Source organism: Gorilla gorilla, chromosome 1 (assembly GCF_029281585.2).
Source record: "Gorilla gorilla gorilla isolate KB3781 chromosome 1, NHGRI_mGorGor1-v2.1_pri, whole genome shotgun sequence".
In the NCBI taxonomy this organism is placed as follows: Eukaryota; Metazoa; Chordata; class Mammalia; order Primates; family Hominidae; genus Gorilla; species Gorilla gorilla.
Genome location: NC_073224.2, coordinates 55,202,064 through 55,224,019, shown reverse-complemented (window position 1 = coordinate 55,224,019; position 21,956 = coordinate 55,202,064). Strand labels below are relative to the sequence as shown.

Below are 21,956 nucleotides of genomic sequence, written 5' to 3'. Positions count from 1 at the left end.
GAACTGCGGCTGAACCAGCGAGCGGTACCCGGACGACATGTGGGGGAGGGAGGAAACCCGGCCTGGAAGTGGCGGTGGCGGGTCCCCGGGCAAAGGAAAGGCTCAATTGTGCAAAGGCTTCCTGCCCTGCCAGCTCGCGGGTCCGCCACCGAGCAGCCGCCTTTCTGCGGCCAGCCTGGGAGGCGGGACGGGAAGGCGAAGGCAGCAAAGGGTTACGGGAATAGCTTTCCAATGACAAAGTCTGGAAGGGACCCATGCCTCCGCCCCTCTGCGGGTTAAACTGGCACAGTGCAGGGGGAGGAAAGCCAGGGCGATCGGACGGATTCTCTCCTCCTGCCCGCCCCCCGGCCGCCAGGCACTCCCCTCCTGGGCCCGCCATGGAGGCAGCCGGCGTGTGCCTGGGGCAGCGGGTCACGAGGCTCCGCCCCGGCCGCCGGGCCCGAGGGGACGGCACTTTGTTCAGGATGCCGTCTCCCTCCTCATTGTGGGGCCGGGGCCGGCGGCTGCCCTAGTGCGGGGCCCGAGGCTGGAGTGCGCCGTGGACGCCAAGCCTGGTGCGAGGGGCCGAGGCGGCCTGGGGAGCCCCGGGAAACTTTGTGCTCGCGAGAAGCGGACCCCGCACCCGTGCTGCCCTTGGGGATGCGCGACTCTGCGCGGCTGCGGCGCGGACCCGGAGCCCGGGCGGGCAGGCGCTCCGGTGAGTGGCCGGCGCGGGGCGGTCGCGCGGTCGCGGCGCTGAGGGTCTGCCGCTTCCCGTTTTGCGAGGCTTGGCTGGCAGGTCCTGCGCGGCTGAGACCAAGTCTCGGGGTAGGGGAGGTTGGTGCCCGAGGGAGGCTGTGGGCTGGGCTCGAGAGAGGCGCTGGAATAAATAACAACCAAGATGCTCGCGGCTTCCCGGGAAGGTGTGTGCCCTTTCGACCCCTATGGGACTGACTGCGCGTTTGATTCTAGACTTGACTCTCCGGGGGGCTGCCTAACTTCAGTCCCTCTGAGCCTCAGTTTCCTTGTTGTGAAATACCCACAATTTAAAGTGCGTTGAGATCTTATCATCAGGAGACACCAGGTGCTGCGTTCTTATACTCGCACCCACACGGCAAGCACACACCCTACCCGCACCTCTGCCTTTCGTTGAAGCAAGAGTTAACTCCTCCCATCCCAGCAGGAGCCAGCGGAACAGCTGGGGCAGGTGACCTTGCGGGCCGTTCCAGAAAACATTCCCCGCACCCCCGGGATGCGCCGGGAAGCGCCCTCCCGCCAATCTCCCGGAGGCCGTCCTCTCTGGCGCCCGCCCAGTCCGTCTGGGAGCGGAGAAAGTGGTCCCGGAGGAGAGGGGAGGGAGGAGAACGCAGAAATTGGGTGATCACGGGGAGCTCACCTGAGCGCTCCCGAGGCTTGGGCTCTGGTCCCTGCTAATCCCCAGAGCCGATAAAAACTGGTCATAGGATAAAAGAAGCAGCTAAGTCTGCAGCGGGCAGAGGGGAGGCAGGAACTGGAGAGGACGCGAGTGGCGGGTGGCAGGGGCGGTGTGTAGGGGTGACGTCCACCCGGCAGAGAGGGTTCCTTGTTCCCTGGAGCCGAACACAGGAAAATCAGCTGGTGAGTCAATGGGACTTTGTTAGGATAGTCACAGGGCGCAGCTGGCGCCGGCTTAAGGGAAGAGCTGGATCCCCCCTTGATAACATGCTGTTTATCTGGCTTCCTGTTTCAATGATTGGGATACCATTGGCTCGTTCAAATTCAAGGCTGAGAAGCGTGTGGGCACGTTCGTTCACTGTGCAAAAGCAGAGGGCTTGCCTGGGTTTTCATCTGTGGGCTAGCTCTTGTTCCCCCTACATGAAGTCCCCGGCAACTCACTTGTAATGGGACTGGAGACTTCCCAAAAAGAATGGCCTCCCCAGGAGGAGGATCTGACGATCTGACACTGCAGAGACCTTGGCTTCCTTTAGGCCAGAGATATGTATGATTCCAGCTTGCTTATGACATTTTTAAAAATCCTGCTTTGACTTTTTGTTGGTGTGTCTTTGGGATTGACCTAAGAAGGGAGACAGAGGGAACAGCTCTATGGATTTTGTCTTCTAAGATGAGCTTCCTAGTAGTATGTGCTTTCACCATCAGTTTTTAGGGGAAGTTTTCAATCATCAGTTTGTAGTTCTCTATCTGGCTGTGTTGCTAACCACCTGGATGATCAGAGAGCAAATAATTCCTCATGTCTCTGTCCTGGTTTTCACTTCTGTAAAGTGGAGCCAGGAAAAAATGGCTACTGTTGGAAGAATGAAGAAGGTTTTTCAGATTTGGGCTCCAGCCTCTAGGGTCTATTTCCTGAACTTTCCAGGTGAAAGAGAACACCAGGTGAAAGAGAACACCATTTCCAGGTGAAAGAGAACAGCCCCTAATCTGAACTTCTTCAGCAGTTTATCTGATTTCCCCTGGGGCAGGTCTCACATTCTGCTTTGCATTTTTTGTTTTTGTTGACTGTCAGTGTGCCATCCTTTGTATTTTAGATATTTGGGTGTTTGTGCACATGCCTATCTTCCCGTGAGTACCTTCCAGCCAAACACCCTATCTGACCACCCACAACACTCAGCACACAGTAGGCACTTTATAGATGCTTGCCAAACTAATAGAATTGGGGAGAAAAACTAAGTAGCATTCAAAGGCCTCCTGTCTCACTTAAGTGCCATTTATTCATTCTTTGGGAGTTAATTTGCTCCCCCAGACCCCCTCTACTTCTTTTTCCCTCAAAAGCAGTTCATAAAAATGTTGATTTGCCCACAGGTAAGTAGGCAAGCTTTGAATATTTGGGCTTTTTCTGGGATCTGGCTTCTTTGATAAACCTTGGCCTGGGGAAACTGAAAACAAGAATGCTGTTTTTGCCAGGTGCCGTCCCGTAAGACGGGCGGATCACCTGAGGTCAGGAGTTCGAGACCAGCCTGGACAACGTGGTGAAACCCTGTCTCAATTAGAAATATGAAAATTAGCCGGGTGTGGTGGCGGGTGCCTGTAATCCCAGCTACTCGTGAGGCTGAGACAGGAGAATTGCTTGAACCCGGGAGGCAGAGGTTGCAGTAAGCCGAGATCATGCCATTGCACTCCAGCCTGGGGGCCAAGAGTGAAACTCCATCTTTTTTTTAAAGGAGTGCTGTTTTTCCTTCCTTGCCTAATCTAGCCCCCTCCTGAGTCCCTGTGAACCTCTGGTATCAACTCAGTTTGGGCCCAGTAGAAAGGAGTGGCCTAGAATAGAAAAATCTCCTATCCATCTTTTACAATTTGTCTCTCTTTTTGCCTTCCTATTTCCAATCAGTGTCACTTCCCTCTTCTTTTACAGTTCTTTTGACTTCTTGAAGGGTTTGGCCTTTAAGAAAAACCAGAATGTCAAAGTTAAAAGGATCTCCACTCCTCCCAACCCCTGCCCTTCTCCCCTTTACAGGCAAGAATCAAGGCCCACTGAAGGGAAGGGATGGGCTCAGAGCTACACAACTGGGGTACTGCAGAAGCCCGCCTAGAATGCAGGGCTCCTGGCTTTCAGTTTAGGGCTCATTCCCTTTCAGCAAATCACTGGGAATTTTTATCTTCCTAGCGTTTCCATCTCAGCAGATGTTACTTAGCTCTTAGCTAGAGAGAGGAACAGAAACATATTAGGGTCAAGACAGCTATCTCTGTGATGGAACCATCTATCAGCTTTTCGAGTCTCTGGGACATGGAGAGCTAAGAAATGTGGCAATACTTGGCAAACACTTCGTCTTTCTGGCCCCTAGTCACACACAAAAAATAATAATTAAAAACACTTTTAGTTCCTTCTTCAATTTAAAAATACCCCTCCAACTAGTCTAGCGAAAAACACCCTCCACAGTAAACCATTTCCTGGGCCTAATCTGTTCCCTTAACCTGCTGGGAAGGCTGACTCAGGCCTGATTTCCTCCGAGAGGCCTGCGATTTTGCCTCCCAGCATCCTGTGACTCTTGAGACGTGAAGCGAGGCAGGATGGCTGAGACCCAGGCCACTCTGACCTGCCTGTGGATGTGGTTCAGGTTCTTACACATGTCCTGTGCAGTTCACACTACCACCCCATCAAACCTATTTGCTCTACTTAATTTTAATATGAGATGCACTAATATGCACACAAAATTAAAGGCTCTGATGCATGTGCCTCTGCCAAGGACCATTACTAACAAGATGATTCCACTTCAAAAGACTGCAAGACTGTTCTGATATCCAATCCTCAGATGCTCTGAAAGCTTTCATAAATGGAATTGTTTCTTAATTTCCTTTTTGGCTTGTGCATTACTGGTGTGTAGAAACACAGCTGATTTTTGTGTGTTGATCTTGTCCCTTGCAATTTTGCTGAATTTATTAGCTCTAGTAGCTTTTCTGTTTCTGGATTCTTTGGGATTTTCTATACATAGGATCATGTCAGCTGTGAATAGAAATAGTTTTACGTCTTTCTTTCCAATTTGAATAATTTTTATATATTTTTCTTGCCTAATTGCTCTGGCTAGAACTTTCAGTATAATGTTGAGTAGCAGTGGTGAAAGCAGACATCCTTCTCTTGTTCTTGATCTTAGGGGGATTTCTTGATTTTAGCCTTTCACCAGTGAGCGTGATGTTAGCTGTGGGCTTTTCATAAATGTCCTTTGTGTTGAGGAAATCATCTTCTATTTCTAGTTTTCTAATCATTTTTTTTAATCACAAAAGGGTGTTGAATTTTATGTCAAATGCTTGTTTTCTGTATCACTCAAGATGCTCCTGTGGCTTGTTTTTTGTTTCCTTCATTGTGTTAGTGTGGTGCATTACACTGATTGTTTTTCTTAAGTTGAATCACTCTTTTATTCCTGGGATAAATCCCTCTGAATCTTTTTTTTTTATCTGCAAAGTTTCATTTTTTTTTTTCCTTTAAAAGGACAACAAAATTTGACTAAGTGCTAACATTTTACATTAGGATGGGTTGATGTATTTAATTATACTTTTCATTATAATTAGTGTAGTTTAAACATTTAACAATTATATTGTGGTAAATATGTCTAACCTACAGTTTACCATTTTAGCCACTTCTAAATGTACAGTTCAGTGGCATTAAATGCATTTCCATTGTTGTATAACCATCAACTGTAGCCATCTCTGGAACTTTTTTACCTTCCCAAACTTAAACTCTGTACTCATTAAAGAGTAACTCTCCATTCCCCTTCCCTCCTCCCCAAGGCCCTGGCAACCACCATTTTACTTCCCATCTCTATGAATTTGTGAACATTTTTTAATAACTAGAAGTTAGGCATTAAAGGGTTAAAGGGCTTTATCTTCCTGTCTTCCAGTTTGCCACCAACTCCCTCCAGCCGGAGGGGCCACCACTGGCCCTGATGCAGAGATGAACTGATTGCTGGTCATCCTGAGACTCAGAGGGCACCACGCCCAGCCTCAGCGCAGGCTTCATTTCCTCTAGCTCAGGGGTTCTCCATCTTGGTTGCACATTAGCACCACCTGGGGAGCTTTTAAAAATGACCAATTCCTGGGCCCATCCCCAGAGATTCAGCTTCACTTGGTTTGGAATGTGGCTTCAGTGTCTGTCATTTTTAAAAGCTCCCTAGGTGATTTTGATGCACTGTGAGGGTTAGAACTACTCAATGGTTGAGCTGATTTACTCCCTGGAACCCTTGACTGGTCACAGCTTTCAATGACGCAATTCCCTCCCCATCTGGTCGGTAATACTGACCCACTTTACATCCCTTCCCTGATTTTAAAATCCATTTGTAAATAGAGTAAATGCCAACTTCTGTAAAATGAAACTTTCAAAGTTGGAAAGAACCTCAAGTGTCATGTAGCTTTTTCTATTCCAGATACATCAAATCCCCCTAAAACATCCCCCTCAGAGGTCATCCAGCTTGGACACCTCTGTTGCTGGGGCATTCCTGCAACACTATGTTGAAATCATCTTATTCTATATTTGGACAGCTCTGTCTTTCAGAGTTCCTCATTGTATTAATCTGTCATGGATGTGACTTCCACCCATCGCTGAAAGATCCCAAAAGCTTAGTGGGCTTCACCAAAATGCATCCCTGAATAAAGTGGAGGATATTCAAAATAAGTCATGCAGAATAAGTGTGATTGCCTACAGAGTGTCAGCCTTTCAATATTTGGGAACAACTACCATGCATCTGTCCCCATCTTTTCTTCTCTGGTCTCAGCAGCCCCACTTCCTTCAGATTTTCACTGGATGTATCCCCAGGTTTTTTCAAGGAAGGTTGATGCATGACGTAATAGCAAGATTGTGGACCATGACATAACTAAGACTTGAACTCAAGGTTCAAACATTGACTTTGCACCTGAAGTCCTTAGCGAGATGAGCATTTAGGAAATATTGGCAATTGAAATTATATCCTCCACATGAGCATCATCGCTACACTCTGTGTGACCTTGGGCAGGCCATGGAATCTCTTAGAGACTCTGTTTCTTCCCCAGGAAAAGTGGAATGAAAATGCCTTACTCCTGGGACAATGTTTTCCAACTTGCCTCAGCTTTGAGTCCTAACCTCTTCCTTCTCCTCCTCGTCATTCCACAACCCCACACCTGCATAGATTCCTATGATCTGGCAATTTCAAAAAATACAGTCAAAGAGTGATTGCATGAATCAAGTGAGACCATGTCAGACCTGACTCCGTCTCTGGGGTGCTCAATGTATGCTTAATAAATGCCAGATTTAATCTTTTTTCTTTTCTTTTTTTTTAAATTAATTTATTTATTTTTATGTATTTATTTTTTATTTGAGACAGAATCTCTCTCTCTGTCACCCAGGCATGTAGCTTTTTCTATTCCAGATACATGTTGGCCAGGCTGGTCTCAAACTCTTGGCCTCAAGTGATGTGCCTGCCTCTGCCTCCCAAAGTGTTGAGGATTACAGGCGTGAGCCACTATGCCCAGTCTCATCCTATTTCTTACTCACCTTCCTCATTATATGCATCACCCTTTAAATGCTAGTTTCTCTTCTTTGAAGGTGTCGTGTCCAGAGTGAGGTGCACCACTCCATTTATGAGCTTACTGGCACAGGTTAGCCATAGGCAGATCACCTATTTATTATCAGATAGACAAAGCAGATTTTCTTTTCAATTTGTAGATTGCCCCTGAAAACCAGAGAACTGGGCTGATGCAGAAGGGATAAATGAAGGCATAAAGGAATGAGTCTGACTGTATCTTTGCTCTTTACTGTTTGTTGTTTAGTTATTTCATCTTGTTTTGGTGTTATCTAATTTTTTGGTAGACTTCAAGCATAGCATAGAATAGGTCCATAATAAAGGATTGCAAGAGTCAGTTACCAGTGCCTTTTTCCCAGTTCATTGGTGCAGATAATTGAGTTGACTGGGAAGGAGTATCTGGGTTCTGGGTAATGCCAAGATACCAACTGCTCTCTTCCTGCTTTTCCTTTAACAAAGGAGAGACAGCTGATGAGACACACGGTTAGGGGGCCCCAGCCAGGATCCACACGAAGCAGCTGCCTGCCTTGTCTCTCATCTGGGACCATTCTGTATGGCCCCTCTGGCTCTCCTTCCCCAGAGCTTCAGGAAGAGGGCTGGATTGCACGGCATACCCTGCACTATTGTGTGCTGCCCGTTGGACCCTGGCTTTTTGTGCTCTTCATCGCTCTCTGGGTATAGTTTGCTTTACCAAGTAGATTTAGAAGGTGTCAGCCACACTTACCCCTACCTCACTGGGTGAGTCTGTGGAAGCTGCACCCTCAGGACCCATGCCTAGTTCCCAGGGGGAGAGGAAAGGGCCACATGACAGTTGAGGTGCTTTCCTATGGTGCAAGTTCCCCCACACACAAGGTTTTATTTTGAAAACCGTCAGATAAGTAGAGAAGGTGAAAGACTGACTAGTACGATGAATGTCTGCATTCACTGATTGTTGACATTTTGCTAGATTGCTCTGTATATAGATCAATCTATATAATATTTTTCTGAGCCATTTAAGAGTAATTTGTTGCCAGGCCCAGTGGCTCACACCTGTAATCCCAGCACTTTGGGAGGCCAAGGTGGGTGGGTCACGAGATCAGGAGATCTAGACCATCCTGGTCCAACATGGTAAAACCCCGTCTCTACTAAAAATACAAAAATTAGCTGGGCATGGTGGTGGGTGCCTGCAATCCCAGCTACTCAGGGGGCTGAGGCAGGAGAATCACTTGAACCCGGGAAGCAGAAGTCGCAGCGAGCTGAGATGGCACCACTGCACTCCAGTCTGGGAGACAGAGCGAAACTCTGTCTCAAAAAAAAAAAAAAAAAAGTAATTTGTTGACATCATGATACTTAACCCTTCAACACTTAAGCATGTTATTTCCAAAGAACAAGGACTTTTTTTTTTTTTTTGAGATGGAGTTTCGCTTTTGTTGCCCAAGCTGGAGTGCAATGGCATGATCTCAGCTCACCGTAACCTCTGTCTCCCGAGTTCAAGTGATTCTCCAGCCTCAGCCTCCCGAGTAGCTGGGATTACAGGCACACGCCACCATGCCCGGCTAATTTTTTTGTAATTTTAGTAGAGACGGGGTTTCTCCATGTTGGTCAGGCTGGTCTCAAACTCCCGACCTCAGGTGATACGCCCACCTCGGCCTCCCAAAGTGCTGGGATTGCAGGTGTGAGCCACCGCACCCGGCCAAACAAGGGCATACTTCTATGAAGCTACAGCACCACAATCATACCCATTAATACTGGATTTAACAGAATTGTTTAATATATGGCCATAATCAGATTTTCCAGTAGTTTCCCAAATGCCTTTTTGAGAGTGCTGTATACTTTTTCTCAACCCACAGCCTGCTCAGTTAAGGCCTAAATTGAAATTTTCTCTCTCAGCAAAAGGGAAATAAGGTTATGATCCCTAAAATTGGGATAGTGAACCATGGGAGGAGAAGCACTTTGACTTATATCATTTCATGTAATCGTTCCAACAACTTAACGAGATAGGTACTAGTATTCTCTCCATTTTACTGGTTAGGAAATTGCAGTTCAGAGAGTTATCTAAGTTGCCCAAATAGTATGAGCCATTATTACCACTCCATGCTGCATGCCATATGTAATGATAGAAAAATAAGAGATTATATATGTAAAAACCTGCGTCTTTTACATTCCACACATTCTGTATCCTCTTCACTAGGTCTTTTTTTAAATTATTATTATTTTTTGAGACGGAGTCTTGCTCTGTTGCCCAGGCTAGAGTGCAGTGGCATGATCTCGGCTCACTGCAACCTCCACCTCCCAGGTTCGAGCAATTCTCTGTCTCAGTTCCGGGTAGCTGGGATTACAGGCACCTGCCACCATCCCCGGCTAATTTTTGTATTTTCAGTAGAGACGGGGTTTCACCATCTTGGCCAGGCTGGTCTGGAACTCCTGACCTTGTGATCTACCCACCTCGCCCTCCCAAAGTGCTGAAATTACAGGCGTGAGCCACTGTGCCCGGCCCACTAGGTCTTATGAGGTGTTAGCACATGCTATGCTGTCCCCATTTGACAGAGGAGGAAAGTGAGGCTGTAAGGCTGGGATTTAATAATATTTATGTAGTCATGATCATGTAAATGACATTTACTGATAATCTTTACGCAGAGCTCAATATACTTAGTTGTGGTTGCTGGGCAGGCTGTAAATAGCTATCAATAAAGGTGTAACTGCCAAGGCAGGAGGATTTCTTGAAGCCAGAATTCAAGACCAGCCTGGGAAACCTAGCAAGACTCACCCCCCAATCTGTACAAAACATTAAAAAATTAGCCGGGCATGATGGCACATGCCTATAGTATGGTCCTCCTGCCACAGCTACTTGGGAAGCTGATATAGGAGGATCGATCACTTGATCCCAGCTAGGAGTTTGAGGTTGCAGTGAGCTATGATTGCACGACTGCACTCCAGCCTGGGTGACAGAGCAAGATCCCCTCTCTTAAAAAAATAAACATAAATAAATAAGTGAATAAAGGTGTTATTGACTGAAGAAGAGAGGTAGAAGAGGGAAAAGGAGGGTCTCTAATACTCTCCTCTTCTACTGAGGGGATGCAAGAGTCTGTCAAAGTGTTAGAAACAAGAAACCAAATTTTAAGATCAAAGGTACAAGATAACTCATAAAAGTAACTAAAATCAAATATTGGGAGGAAGAAAAGGAGAAAGAGAGTCGGGTTTAGTGTAAGTGCTCTAAACTTGTCTAACTCCTTTGGTAATGATAGCTATTGTCTACAGGTGACAAAACAGGGAATAGTTATTAGTATGTTATCTAGAGTTTACGTGGATAACCACCAAAGGAGCTAATAACAGAAAACTATTTGGACAATAGAATGGAGTTGGGAAGAGGTGGGACAGGAAACTGTTGCTTGTTATTATAAGGTCTTCTGTACAATTTGATGGTGACCACCCAAAACAGTAGTGAGGAAGGCAGGCTTTAAATTCAGATATTCTAATTTTCTCTTTCTTTCTTTCTTTCTTTCTTTCTTTCTTTCTTTCTTTCTTTCTTTCTTTCTTTCTTCTCTCTCTCTCTTTCTTCCTTCTTTTCTTTCCTTCCTTCCTTCCTTCTTTCTTTCCTTCTTTCTTTTTTTGACAAAGTCTCACTCTGTCACCCAGGCTGGAGTGCAGTGGAACAATCACAGCGCATTGCAGCCTCAACCTCCCCAGGTTTACATGATCCTCCCACCGCAGCCTCCCGAGTAGCTGGGATTACAGGCATGTACCACCACGCCTGGCTAAATTTTGCATTTTTTGTAGCGAGGGGGTTTTGCCACGTTGCCCAGGCTGGTCTCAAACTCTTAGGTTCAAGCGATTCACCTGCTTCAACCTCCCAAAGTTTGGGGATTACAGGCATGCGCCAACGCGCCTGGCCTTCTGGCTTCTAAATACACAGAGGTGAGCAGGACAAAAGGCCTGGCCTTGGAGGAAGGAAATCTAAGGCTGGGATTTAATAATATTTATGTAGTCATCATCATGTAAATGACATTTACTGATAATCTTTAAGCAGAGCTCAATATACTTAGTTGTGGTTGCTGGGCAGGCTGTAACCTGCCCAGCAACCACAGAGAGGACTGTCTTAAGACCTGGGTGCCGGCCTGGCTCAGTGGCTCACACCTGTAATCCCAGCACTTCGGGAGGCTGAAGCGGGCAGATCATGAGGTCAGGAGATTGAGAACATCCTGGCTAACATGGTGAAACCCTGTCTCTACTAAAAAATACAAAAAAATTAGCCGGGTGTGGTGGCGGGCACCTGTAGTCCCAGCTACTTGGGAGGCTGAGGCAGGAGAATGGCGTGAACCCAGGAGGCGGAGCTTACAGTGAGCCGAGATCTCACCACTGCACTCCAGCCTAGGCGACAGAGTGAGACTCCATCTCAAAAAAAAAAAAAAAAAAAAAAAAGACCTGGGTGCCCGCTGGGCATGCTCACCCAGAAAGAGCCCCAGGACGCAGCATGCCCATAAGGATGCACCCAACACCCTACATCCCCCATGAATTGCTAAATATTTGTTGTAATTTAAAAAAATTATAATTTCACTTTTTTTTTATTTTTAAGAGACAGGGTCTTAACCTGTCACCCAGGCTGGAGTGCAGTGGCACCAATGCAGCTCACTGCAGCCTTGACTTCCAGGGCTCAAGTGATCCTCCTGCCTCAGCCTCCTAAACAGCTGGGACCACAGGCGCCCACCACCACACCCGGCTAATTTTTGTATATTTTGTAGAGATGGGGATCTCGCTATGTTGCCTAGGTTGGTCCCAAACTCCTGGCCTCAGGATTGCTCCCAACCTTGGCCTCCCAAAGCATTCAGATCACAAGGGTGAACCACCATCCTTGGCCTATAATTTCACTTTTAAAAGTATTTGGTTATCAGCAATTCATTTATTAATAATTTTAAATTGGCTACTTCTTGGTAACCCTGAACATATGCAGAAATTACTGGATCAGAAGAAAAATTTTATCTGTAAGTTATTTTCAGATATAATGCATTTTTGTGAAAGCTAAAGTTAAGTATTGAAGAAGTTGACACAATGTTACATTTTATAGATGTTTGATTAAATCTTGATTAACTTCAATTTTGTAGTTTTATGTTTGTATTTTGGAACCCAGGGCCTCTGAAAAGCTCCTCGGCTCTGCACTTTCTGTCCTGGGAACATGTGGGGTGGGTGGTCTATGTATGGCCCTGAAGGGTCTCTCGGCAAGTGTTTGAGACCCACACCACTCTGGAGCAGTCACCTGACCCAGAGGATGGAGGTTGGCTTGACTGAAGTTCCATAACCTAAATCCCATCCTGCTATCAGAGTTCTTCCTCAGGCCTTCACTGCAAAGGTTCCATAACCTAAATCCCATCCTGCTATCAGAGTTCTTCCTCAGGCCTTCACTGCAAAGGTTCCTCTGGTCTACTCTATGGTCCGTGCTGAATGACTTTATATCCATCCTCTCGTTTACTCTTCATGGCAACCTTATAAGGTGGGCAGGACAAATATTTCCCTTTCTGTAGATGTCAAAATCGGACTCAGAGAGGCTAAGTAATTTACCCAAAGCCACATGACTTTAGGGAATGAGTTGGGGAACCCAAGTCTTCCAACTCCTGGTCTTTGTCCTTTCCAATACACTCCAGGGTCATGTATAGCAGAAGGGGCCAGTGGACTGGTGTCTTTCTTTTTTTTTTCTTGAGAAAGGGTCTTACTTTTCTGCCCAGGCTAGAGTGCAGAGTTGCAATCATAGCTTACTGCAGCCTCAACCTCTCAGGCTCAAGCGATCTTCCCATCTCAGCCTCCTGAGTACCTGGGATTACAGGAGCACACCACCACACTTGACTAACTTTTACATTTTTTGTAGAGACGAGGTCTTGCTATGTTGCCCAGGCTGGTCTGGAACTCTGAGGCTCAAGTGATCTTCCCATCTCAGCCTCCCAAAGCGCTGGGATTACAAACATGAGCCACCTCGCCCAGCGCCACAGTGTCTTTCATGGCTCATAGAACTTAACCACAGACATCATGTCTGTTATACAAAGGCAGAAATCATATTGAGCTTTTAAATTTACTTTGCTATCACATTTATTTTGACAAGCGCTTGAGATTTATTTCTCAATAAAAGCTACTTTAAAGTACACCACCAATTTTATCACTCCTGCTCATTTTTACCCAGTCAAAAAAATAACGTAAAAGTGTTATATTTTGAGGTTCTGTTTCTCATTTTCTCATCAGAGTTGAAAATTACCATTGTGCATGAATTTAGGCCTGTGTTAGGCTGGCAACCCATTAAAACTCCTCTGCTTTTTAGCCGGTCTGGAGCTAATAAGCCGGCCCCTCCCAATTTACACATCTCCTGTGAGATCCAGTGTCTCTCTGTCACTCATTACCAAGCTCCTTACTAAATGTCATCACAAAGATGCCACATCACCCCTCTTAGTCATCTCCCCACTTCCTCTTGCTGGCCATGGCCAGAAAGAAATCAGGGGCCGTAGGGAGGCCTAGAAAGTGACCACAGAGTTGGGGGTGGCTGTGGGAAGTGGATGGGAATGGCCACTGCTGAGCTGGCCACAGAGACTGTGACAAAGACAAAGGCCTCTGTGTTTGGGATGGCAGGGAGGGGGCCAGAGGCCGAGTCAGGGCTGGCATGCTGATAGTCTGGGAAAGGCCTCCCAGGGCAGAGGAAAGCCCACAACGCCACTCTGAGTTGGCCGCTCTTAGCACTTGGAAGTAGCTTAGTTGGGTCGTGATACACAGTAGGGGCTCAGCAAACATTTGTTGATTGATTACTTGGCAGGGTGGCGGGGTTGGGGGTAAGGGATGCCTTTAAGCTGAGGTGGGTAAAGGGAATGTCCTTTCCCTTTCTCCTGCCCACGGGAGCGCTGTAGGTGCTGAATTTCCCTGGCTTGTTCAGAGGCCACCTCTTTGCTTCCTCGACCTCTCCCTGACATTGGGCCTCTGACGCATGTGGGGTAATGCACAGGCTTTGGAGTCAGCCTGACCCGGGTTCCTACAACCTCCCTGAGCCTCAATTTTCTCGTCTGTAAAATGGGGGCAATAATACTCAGGCCAGGAAATTGTGAAGATCATCCTAGAAGGTGTTAAGCACCCTCTGGCCTAGAGCCAATGTTGGTCATTCTCATGGTCCTTAATTTGGATGCCCCATGGCTCGCTGCACCCCCATGTATAAAATAAATCCTTGATCCACCGAACGTACACCGGACAGGCAAAGGGATGGAGCGAAGCCAAGGATGCCTCATTTAGCCCCAGCCATGCAGACTATACTTCGGGGTAGATTTATCCCCAAATGGATGTTTACGTATCAGACAGGGGATGCTTCCCTGTCTGAGGGTCAGATGGACGGGTGGAAGGGTTGTCTGTGGTGCTGGCTCTAAGATATATGGTCCCTCGGGCCCCTCTGGGCTCCAGACTGCAGGCCTCCAGGGACGAGGGGGGCAGAGTGGCCTGGGGTTTTGTTTGGCAACACTGGCCTATTATCTGGCCCAGGCTGTGTTTCCAGGGCATTATAAATAGCACCCGCTTCGCTCTGGAAGGAGGAGCCGCAGATGTGGCTCAGGCAAAATATATGGGAAGGTGGGAGATTTGAAATGATAAACTCAAGGCTTGTGAGCCAAAATACAGGCTGGGGCCATCTCCATGGCAATAGGACACCAGGGAGGGCTCAGCCTGGATACCTCTGCGGTGAAGGCCTGACTCACAAAGCCAGACAGAGCCTGTGCTCAGTGGCCCACGGGCCAGGGCTGCCGGCTCTGTTTGCTTCCATCTGCCTCTTTGTAGAAAGCCTGGGCTGCTTCCTAAACTCAGCCAGAGGAGTGAACAGAGCTTGAGCCAGATTTCAGGTCTAGAGAGAGAAGCAGGAGAAAATGTGAGGGTATGTTCACCTGCAAAAGGCCAGCCACTGTGTGTTCCAACTGAGAAGGAGGGAATCCTTTTCTCTTCTTTTATTCTATTGTCTTCTATTTTAATTGAGGTATAATTTACAAACAGTGAAGCACACAGATCGATGTGTTTTTGACAAATGAATACACCCATGTGACCCACACCGGATCCAGATATGGAACATTTCCATCAACCCACAGAATTTCCCTCCTGTCCCTTTTGTCAATGTGCTCCCACCCACTGTCTCCGTGTTCTGATTCGTATCATCATAGATTAGTTTTGCCTGCTCTTGAACTTCATATAAATGGAATCATGTGGTAGGTTCTATTTTGTGTCTGGCTTCTTAGCTCAGCATAATGTTTTTGAGATTCATCCATGTTGAATGATGTATTTTGCTTCTTTTAATTTCTGACGTATGAATGTGCCACAGTTTGTTTATGGGAGGAAACTTGAGATTCCTTTCATTGCGGTAGGATTCACATCTATCCAGCATCAATAGAGTATCTGCCAGGGTTTTGAGAGTTAAGCTGGTCGGTCCTTAGTGGATGTTTAAAGTGTTCAGTGTCACCTTCTTTGTTCCCAGACAACTTCCCCATTTCTGTGTCTTGCTGTAAAAGACCATAATGCCTTTTCTTCCCTCCATGGACTGGAGCTGCCTTTATCTCCTGGAGCTGGGAAGTTCAGATCATTTGTAGAGGGGCCCCTGGTTTCCCCATAAGACAGAATGTTATTCTCTAATCTGAATTGAGCTGACACGTGTTGACAGACAGGGGTGTCTGGCCCTGCATGTGGGAAACACAGGTCCACGTGCAAGACTGGAGCCTGTGGTGGGGAGACACTGGTGACCCGGAGCCAAGAAGTGACATGATGAAGCTGTTTTACCAGCAGGATGGCCCTAATGGCAGGGACCACGTCTGCTCTGTTCACCGATGGGAAGTCAGCACATAGCACAGAACCTAGCAAGCAGTGGGCATTCCATAAAGAGGTGTGGGACCAACTAATGGCTTGGAAGAGGGAGAGTTGGGCCAGCAGATGTACTGTCACGTTCCTGACATGCAAAGTCTGGGCTAGGGCGGCCCTGCTGGGGAAGGAAAGGAAGAGCCGTGGGAGAGACTTTTTACAAAGGAAAACCGAACAGGACTGGATGACTGTGGAACATGGGAGGGACACAACAGAGAGCAGAATCCAAAAGTCGTGCAGTCTTTTTGGAAGAGCACTGGACTGAAAGTTGAGTCCCTCCTGCACCTTTTGGTGTATAACCTGGGTAACTCATTTAACCTGTCTCAGTCTTAGAGTCCTTATCCATCAAATGATCAGTTTGCTAGGGCTGCCATAACAAAGTACCACTAAGTGGGTGGCTTAATGAAACAGACATCTATGGTGTCAGTTCTGGAGGCTAGAAGTCTGAAATCGAGGTGTTGGCAGGGTCATACTCCCTCTGAAATTAGTGGAGAATTTTTCCTTGCCTCTTCTAGTGTCCGGTGTTTTCCGACAATCCTTGTCATCCCTTGGTGTAGAGACACATCACTCCGATTTCTGCCTTCACCGCTGCATGGCCATCTCCTCCCTGTGGCCTTCACATCCTCTTCCCTCTGTGTATGTCTATGTCCAAATTTCCCTCTCCTTATAAATACAGCAGTCGTACCAGATTAGGAGCTCACTCTACTCCAGTATGACCTCATCTTCACTAATTACTTCTTCAATGACCCTATTTCCAAATAAGGTCACATTCGGAGACACTGGGAATTAGTACTTCAGTTATCTTTTTTGGTGACACAATTCAACCCATAACATGCCACCTGCCACAAGATTGAATGAGGCAATCCTTTGTCATTGTTACAGGTAAGGCAAGAATCAGGGGAGATTTTGGCCAGAGACCTACTTTTAACATTCTATGCGACCTCGTTCAAATCTCTTCTCCTCTCTGGATCTCAGTTTCCTCATCTACAAAATGATCTGTAATATCTTCCCTAGATGTAAATCCCACAACTCCTTGACTCTGAAGCTCTGAGGTTTTGAGTCTGGGGGCCTGGGAGAGCTGTGGAGCTACTAACAGATATGGGGAAGTCAGGAGGGTAAGCCAGTCTGGGGGTCAGAAGCTTCCTCTAGGTTCCATCCCTCATTTGGGAACTCAGCCCTCTTCTCCTGGTGGCCGGGACCCTGGAAAGTCCCAAGCATCTTCTATCCCCATCCCCTGCGCCATCGCCCCTACCTTAGTGAGGCTCAGAAGGAGGGAGGGCTGCTATAAATAGCACCCTAGAATCAAAAGGCCCTCTTCCTGTGCAGGAAACACAGCGGCCTAATGGAGGCAGGAAAAAGGTGTTTCCGAAAGAGAGTCCAGAAAAGGGAGGGGCAGTGGGGATTCGGGAGCCAAATGGGTTCCCGGGTGCTGGAGCAAAGGTGCTGTGAAGGGAGATGGGGGGCGGGGGGCGGGGCAGATTTAATAACAGCTTCTGGGGTACTACTTGAGGTCGGCCTATCTGGAACCCAAAGAGAACAGTCTGTGGAAAAGGCCCAAGAGGTATTTGAGTTGGGAGACTTAGGATTTCAGGTCCGAAAGTGGGGATTGAAAATGCCACATTCATTAATTCACTGATCCATTCATTCATTCACTAGATATTAGCCACAGCTTAGGACTGTCCTAGGTGCTAAGGACAAACAGTATAACGCTCTTTTATAAAAAATAGCCTGAGACCTGGAGCAGTGGCTTTATAACACTTTAGAAGGCCAAGGTGGGTAGATTGTTTGAGCCCAGGAGTTTGAGACCACCCTGGACAACATACAGAGTCCCCATCTCTACAAAAAATAAAAATAAAAAAATGAGTCGGGCATGGTGGCGGGTGCCTGTAGTCCCAGCTACTCGGGAGGCTGAGGCAGGAGACTTTCTTGAACCCGGGAGGCAGAGGTTGCAATGAGCTGAGATCGCACCACTGCACTCCAGCCTGGGCGACAGAGGAAGACCCTGTCTCAAAAAAGAAAAAAAAAAAGGTCTGGTAAGCAAACCAGTGATTACACCCCAGTTGTAACAGCTCAGGACAGTGGGGGGACAGTGGAGGGACTATAACCCCTGGAGGGGCAGGAAGGGCCTCTTGGGAGGTGAATTCCTCCTCCTGGGCTTGCAGGAATTAAGTCAGGCAAAGACTGGGTATGGAGGGGAGGGAACTGGGGGGCCTTCCAGGCAAGGGGAGAAAAATACTTGGACTCTTCCCCTCTGCTGTCCTAGCCCCAACCTTAGTCCAACCTGGGCCAGCAGCAGAGGTCTAAGGACCAGCCCTGCCCCCTCCATAGAGGCTTGCCACCAGTCCTTGGGGCCCTCTCTGGAGAAATGCCCCTCTCCTCGCCAGCAAAGAGCACCATCCTTCAAATGCCTGTGTGGAAAATGGGTCTCAAGTGCCCTCTCAATGGAGAGCCCTGGAAAATCATTAGTGTTCCCCCTGTAAAAACAGGGGCTTAAGTCTACGGGCAAATATCTCAGGCAAAAGCTCAGACCACTAGACTCGTCTCTGGTGCAAAGGAGGAAGATGAGTCAGCCAGGGTCCCGGGAACCCTGACTCCATGATCCTGCCAGACCACAGGGCCCCCGCTTAAGGCTTGGAGGGGGCTGAGATGAAAATGATCTACTGTTTCTGTTAGGAAGCCCTAGGGAAGTCCACTTTGGTGTCAAGTTGAAGATTTCTATGCATTCCCACGGCACCAACCGTGATGGTGAAATGCCACATTTCAGTCCCAATCATTCAGCCAGATTGGATTGTAATTAGTACCTGAGGCAGGATCCCAATGCCCTCCGAGGGGCCTGGGTGAATTTCAACTTCTGTGCTCCTCCTTTTGTGAAACAATGCAAGAGATTCTGGAAGAAAGACAAAGGGTTGGGGGATGTGCTTGTCCAATGTCCTTCAGCACAGCCCACAGGACAGCCTGCAGACGTGTCCTGAGGCTTGTGTGCCCAATCACACATGCAACGTATTAGGGGCCTGCCTTAGGGCTTGATTCCAGGACATTTACTCCCCATGGGGAGATCACTTACAAAGCTGTACTGTGGCCCCAGAGGTTCCCCTGGGCTAGTCTTAGAGAGAATTAAAGTCAGAAACCACCCAGCCTCCCCAAAACACTTAACTACCACCTCCAAATTAGCACCGTCCTCGACTGGTAATCAAATTCTAGGAGATAGTTCCTGATCTTCCCAGTTTTCAGGTGCGTTAACTGAGGACCGGCTTGCCCACACCACTTAGGCTAGATAGAACAAGTAATTAAAGCCCAGAAACAGCTGGCTGAGATCCAGCCTGTTTAATGTAATAATGCTGAGAAATGTCAAACGTGGTTTTGTTCCAATAGGAGTGGAAGGGATGAAGAGAGACAGGAAGAAAACACTCTATGTAGTTTCTGGAGTTGGCTGTAGAAGGACGAAAGGACTCCTCAGGGGCTGCGGAAAGGAAGCCGTCTATGTGCTGGGCGGTGACTGAGCTGTGCGTGGAACCCTGCGCAAGGGGCTTGGAGGGGCAGGAAGGAGGAGGCCTGGCCTCCAAAAAACAAAAACAGAAACCAGGGATAAGAATAAGGGTGAAACAGAACTGGGTTTCTATCCTGCTGCCTCTTCCTAGCTGTGCGACTTCGTGCATATTATTTATCCCCTCAATGTTTGCGTGCTTTGTAGGAGCCAAGGGAAAGCTTTCCCACCACTCTCTGAAACTTCACTGAAAATAAACTGACGATATGTAGATAAAAGGCAGATAAACTTATTTAACGCGCATAAGCTCATGGGAATCACAGGAGAATGGTCACTCCATAACCCAGTGAGGTCCAGAGGCTTATATACCCTTCTTCATAGGGGAAGGGGAAATGCGGGCCATGTGGCCATTTTGAAGAGTAGGCAGTGATTTTTCGGGGAAATGAATGAGCCCAGTGCTCAGACAATGGTTAGTAAATCATTCTCTTTGGGAGCTGAATGGAACCAAAGAACGAACACTGGTTTGGGACAAAATTTGTCTGGGATCTAGGTGTGGTGTTTTTTGTTTGTTTGTTTTGAGATGGAATCTTGCTCTGTCGCCCAGGCTGGAGTGCAGTGGCACAATCGCGGCTCACTGCAACATCTGCCTCGCGGGTTCAAGCGATTCTCCTGTCTCAGCCTCCTGAGTAGCTGGGATTACAGGCGCACACCACTACGCTGGCTAATTTTTGTATTTTTAGTAGAGACGGGGTCTCACCATGTTGGTCAGGCTGGTCTTGAACTCCTGACCTCGTGATCCACCCGCCTCGGCCTCCCAAAGTGCTGGGATTACAGGCGTGAGCCACTGCGCCTGGCACAGGTGTGGTGTTTAATTTTCAGTCTCTTCCTCTGTGATATGAGTTTTAATCTTCTATGGTTAATAAAACTTCAGGGAGGGAATCAAAAGCAATTGTGTTCCTCTTTGGGGTCTGGTTTCTAGGGAGATAAGAGAATTCCAGAGAATAGCCTCGTCCTGTGCTTTGAGAAAGATGGATGATTGAGAGGCAGGGGTTGGGGTGGGGGGAAGTCAGAGACACCTTGAGTCTGCTTCTTTAGTTCAGCATGTCAAAAGGCCATATTACGGGGTATCATTTTCTGAGCCCCAACACCTTCATCTGTAAAATGGGAATGATTTTAACCTAGCTCATTGGATAACCTTGTTCACAAGGATTGAATGAGATAATGCATATAACACCTTTAGCATAGCGCCAGGCATATGGAAAGGGGTTGTTGATAGCTCTTGGCCTTCTGGAGCCCAAGTTTCCCCTCTGTAAATTGGGGGTTATTTATGGTCCTTACGGGCCTGCTGAGAGGCTACCATGAATTGTGGTTATAAAGGGCCTGGCTACGAAATAGATGCTCAATAAATGTTTCCTGCCCTTGAGAAGCTCCCCATCCATTTGGAGAGACCAGAAGCACACCCTTGGAGGATCTGACACTGGAGACTCGCACATAAACCACCAGGAAGAGTGCTCTTCCAACAGTTGCTGCTTTTAAGTCTCTTGTAGGTTGGGGGAGGCTGAGGGTCCTTAGAGTTACGACTGGGAGCAGGGTTTTGATGGAGGTGAGAAGCTTTGTCCGAGATGATGGTCGAGGTGCCATGCATGTGGGCAGAGGGCAGCAAAATTGTCCATTGAAGCACTGATCGCTGAAGCTGGAGTGTGAGGAAAGGGAAGGCCTGTTAGCCCAGAGCTGTGGAAGGATTAGCCTCCTTTCTCCTGTGCAGGTTTCATTTAGCAGCCCTTAAGAACAGTGCAGTGTCCATCCACTTCTCTTTGGACAGAACCCCGTGCCATCCGCCAATAGGTGCTTAATAAAGGCGGTGTAGAGGGATTCTGGGAAGGAGGAAGAATCTGGTTCGGCCTTTGTCTGCATGGCCTTGCATCTTCCTGTTGCCGCCACGAGAGGGTGCAGTTGCCCAGCAGAACCCAGCCCGATCCCCACGCCCTCCTCTCCTATGCAGGCAGCTCGCAGCTCTGCATCTTGTGTGCTAAGGAAGCAGGCCCCACACGCACGTGTCCCCTCCTTCTCACACTGGAAGAAAGTTGGGGTGAGAGGCTCGGGATGGGGCAGTCCTGCACTGTGCGGGAAGCCAGGCAGGGTAGGGCGGCCGAGGAAGTTCAGAGGATGGGAAGAGCAGAACCGTATCTGTCTCTCTGTGTTGTGTTTGCCTCTGCCTTGCTGGGTGGTATCAAAAAACTCTCCTATTCTTGATTTAGGTTCCGTCTTCTATAAACCACACACCTCCTCACCAAAAACCAAGATTCTTGCTTTCTCTCATGTAACTTTCATTTTTTTCAGGATGTAAAACCCATTAAGGATCTTGGGTGATAGAGTATGGGACAGGCTAGAATGCTATTTGATGGCAAGAGCAAAAGGTCAATAATTTTTCAGCCTGGCTGCTGCTTCTTATGGAATCTTCTTCCCTTTGGGTTATGGACCCCTTAGCCAGCGCCAGCCTCCCCTCCACCATCAGCATATCCCTCCTGCCAGGCCAGAACAACTTGCCCCATTGAAGATCCCAAACTACTAGTGGTCTAGCCTTGGCCATCCTGGTGTGGTGACCAACAGGCAAGAGCCCAGTGACCCTGAATCCAGGGTGGTTTGGGGTGCCAGAGAGAAGCAGAGGAGGAGCTGGAATTGTC

At 47.8% G+C, this 21,956-nt stretch overlaps 1 protein-coding gene across 9 annotated transcripts in view; it reads left to right on the top strand.

Moving 5' to 3' along the window:
* Positions 1–305: 305 nt before the first annotated feature.
* NAV1 (neuron navigator 1) overlaps positions 306–21,956 on the top strand; it is a 288,832-nt gene continuing 267,181 nt past the window's right edge. For 4 of the 9 annotated variants that reach the window (XM_063709692.1, XM_004028146.5, XM_055368041.2 and 1 more), the window contains exon 1: positions 307–697. The gene's annotated coding sequence lies outside the window, so the exon portion shown is untranslated. Of the gene's footprint in view, positions 698–21,956 lie in introns of all 9 variants that reach the window. The other 5 variants (XM_055368049.2, XM_055368047.2, XM_063709696.1 and 2 more) reach the window with 3 other exon arrangements.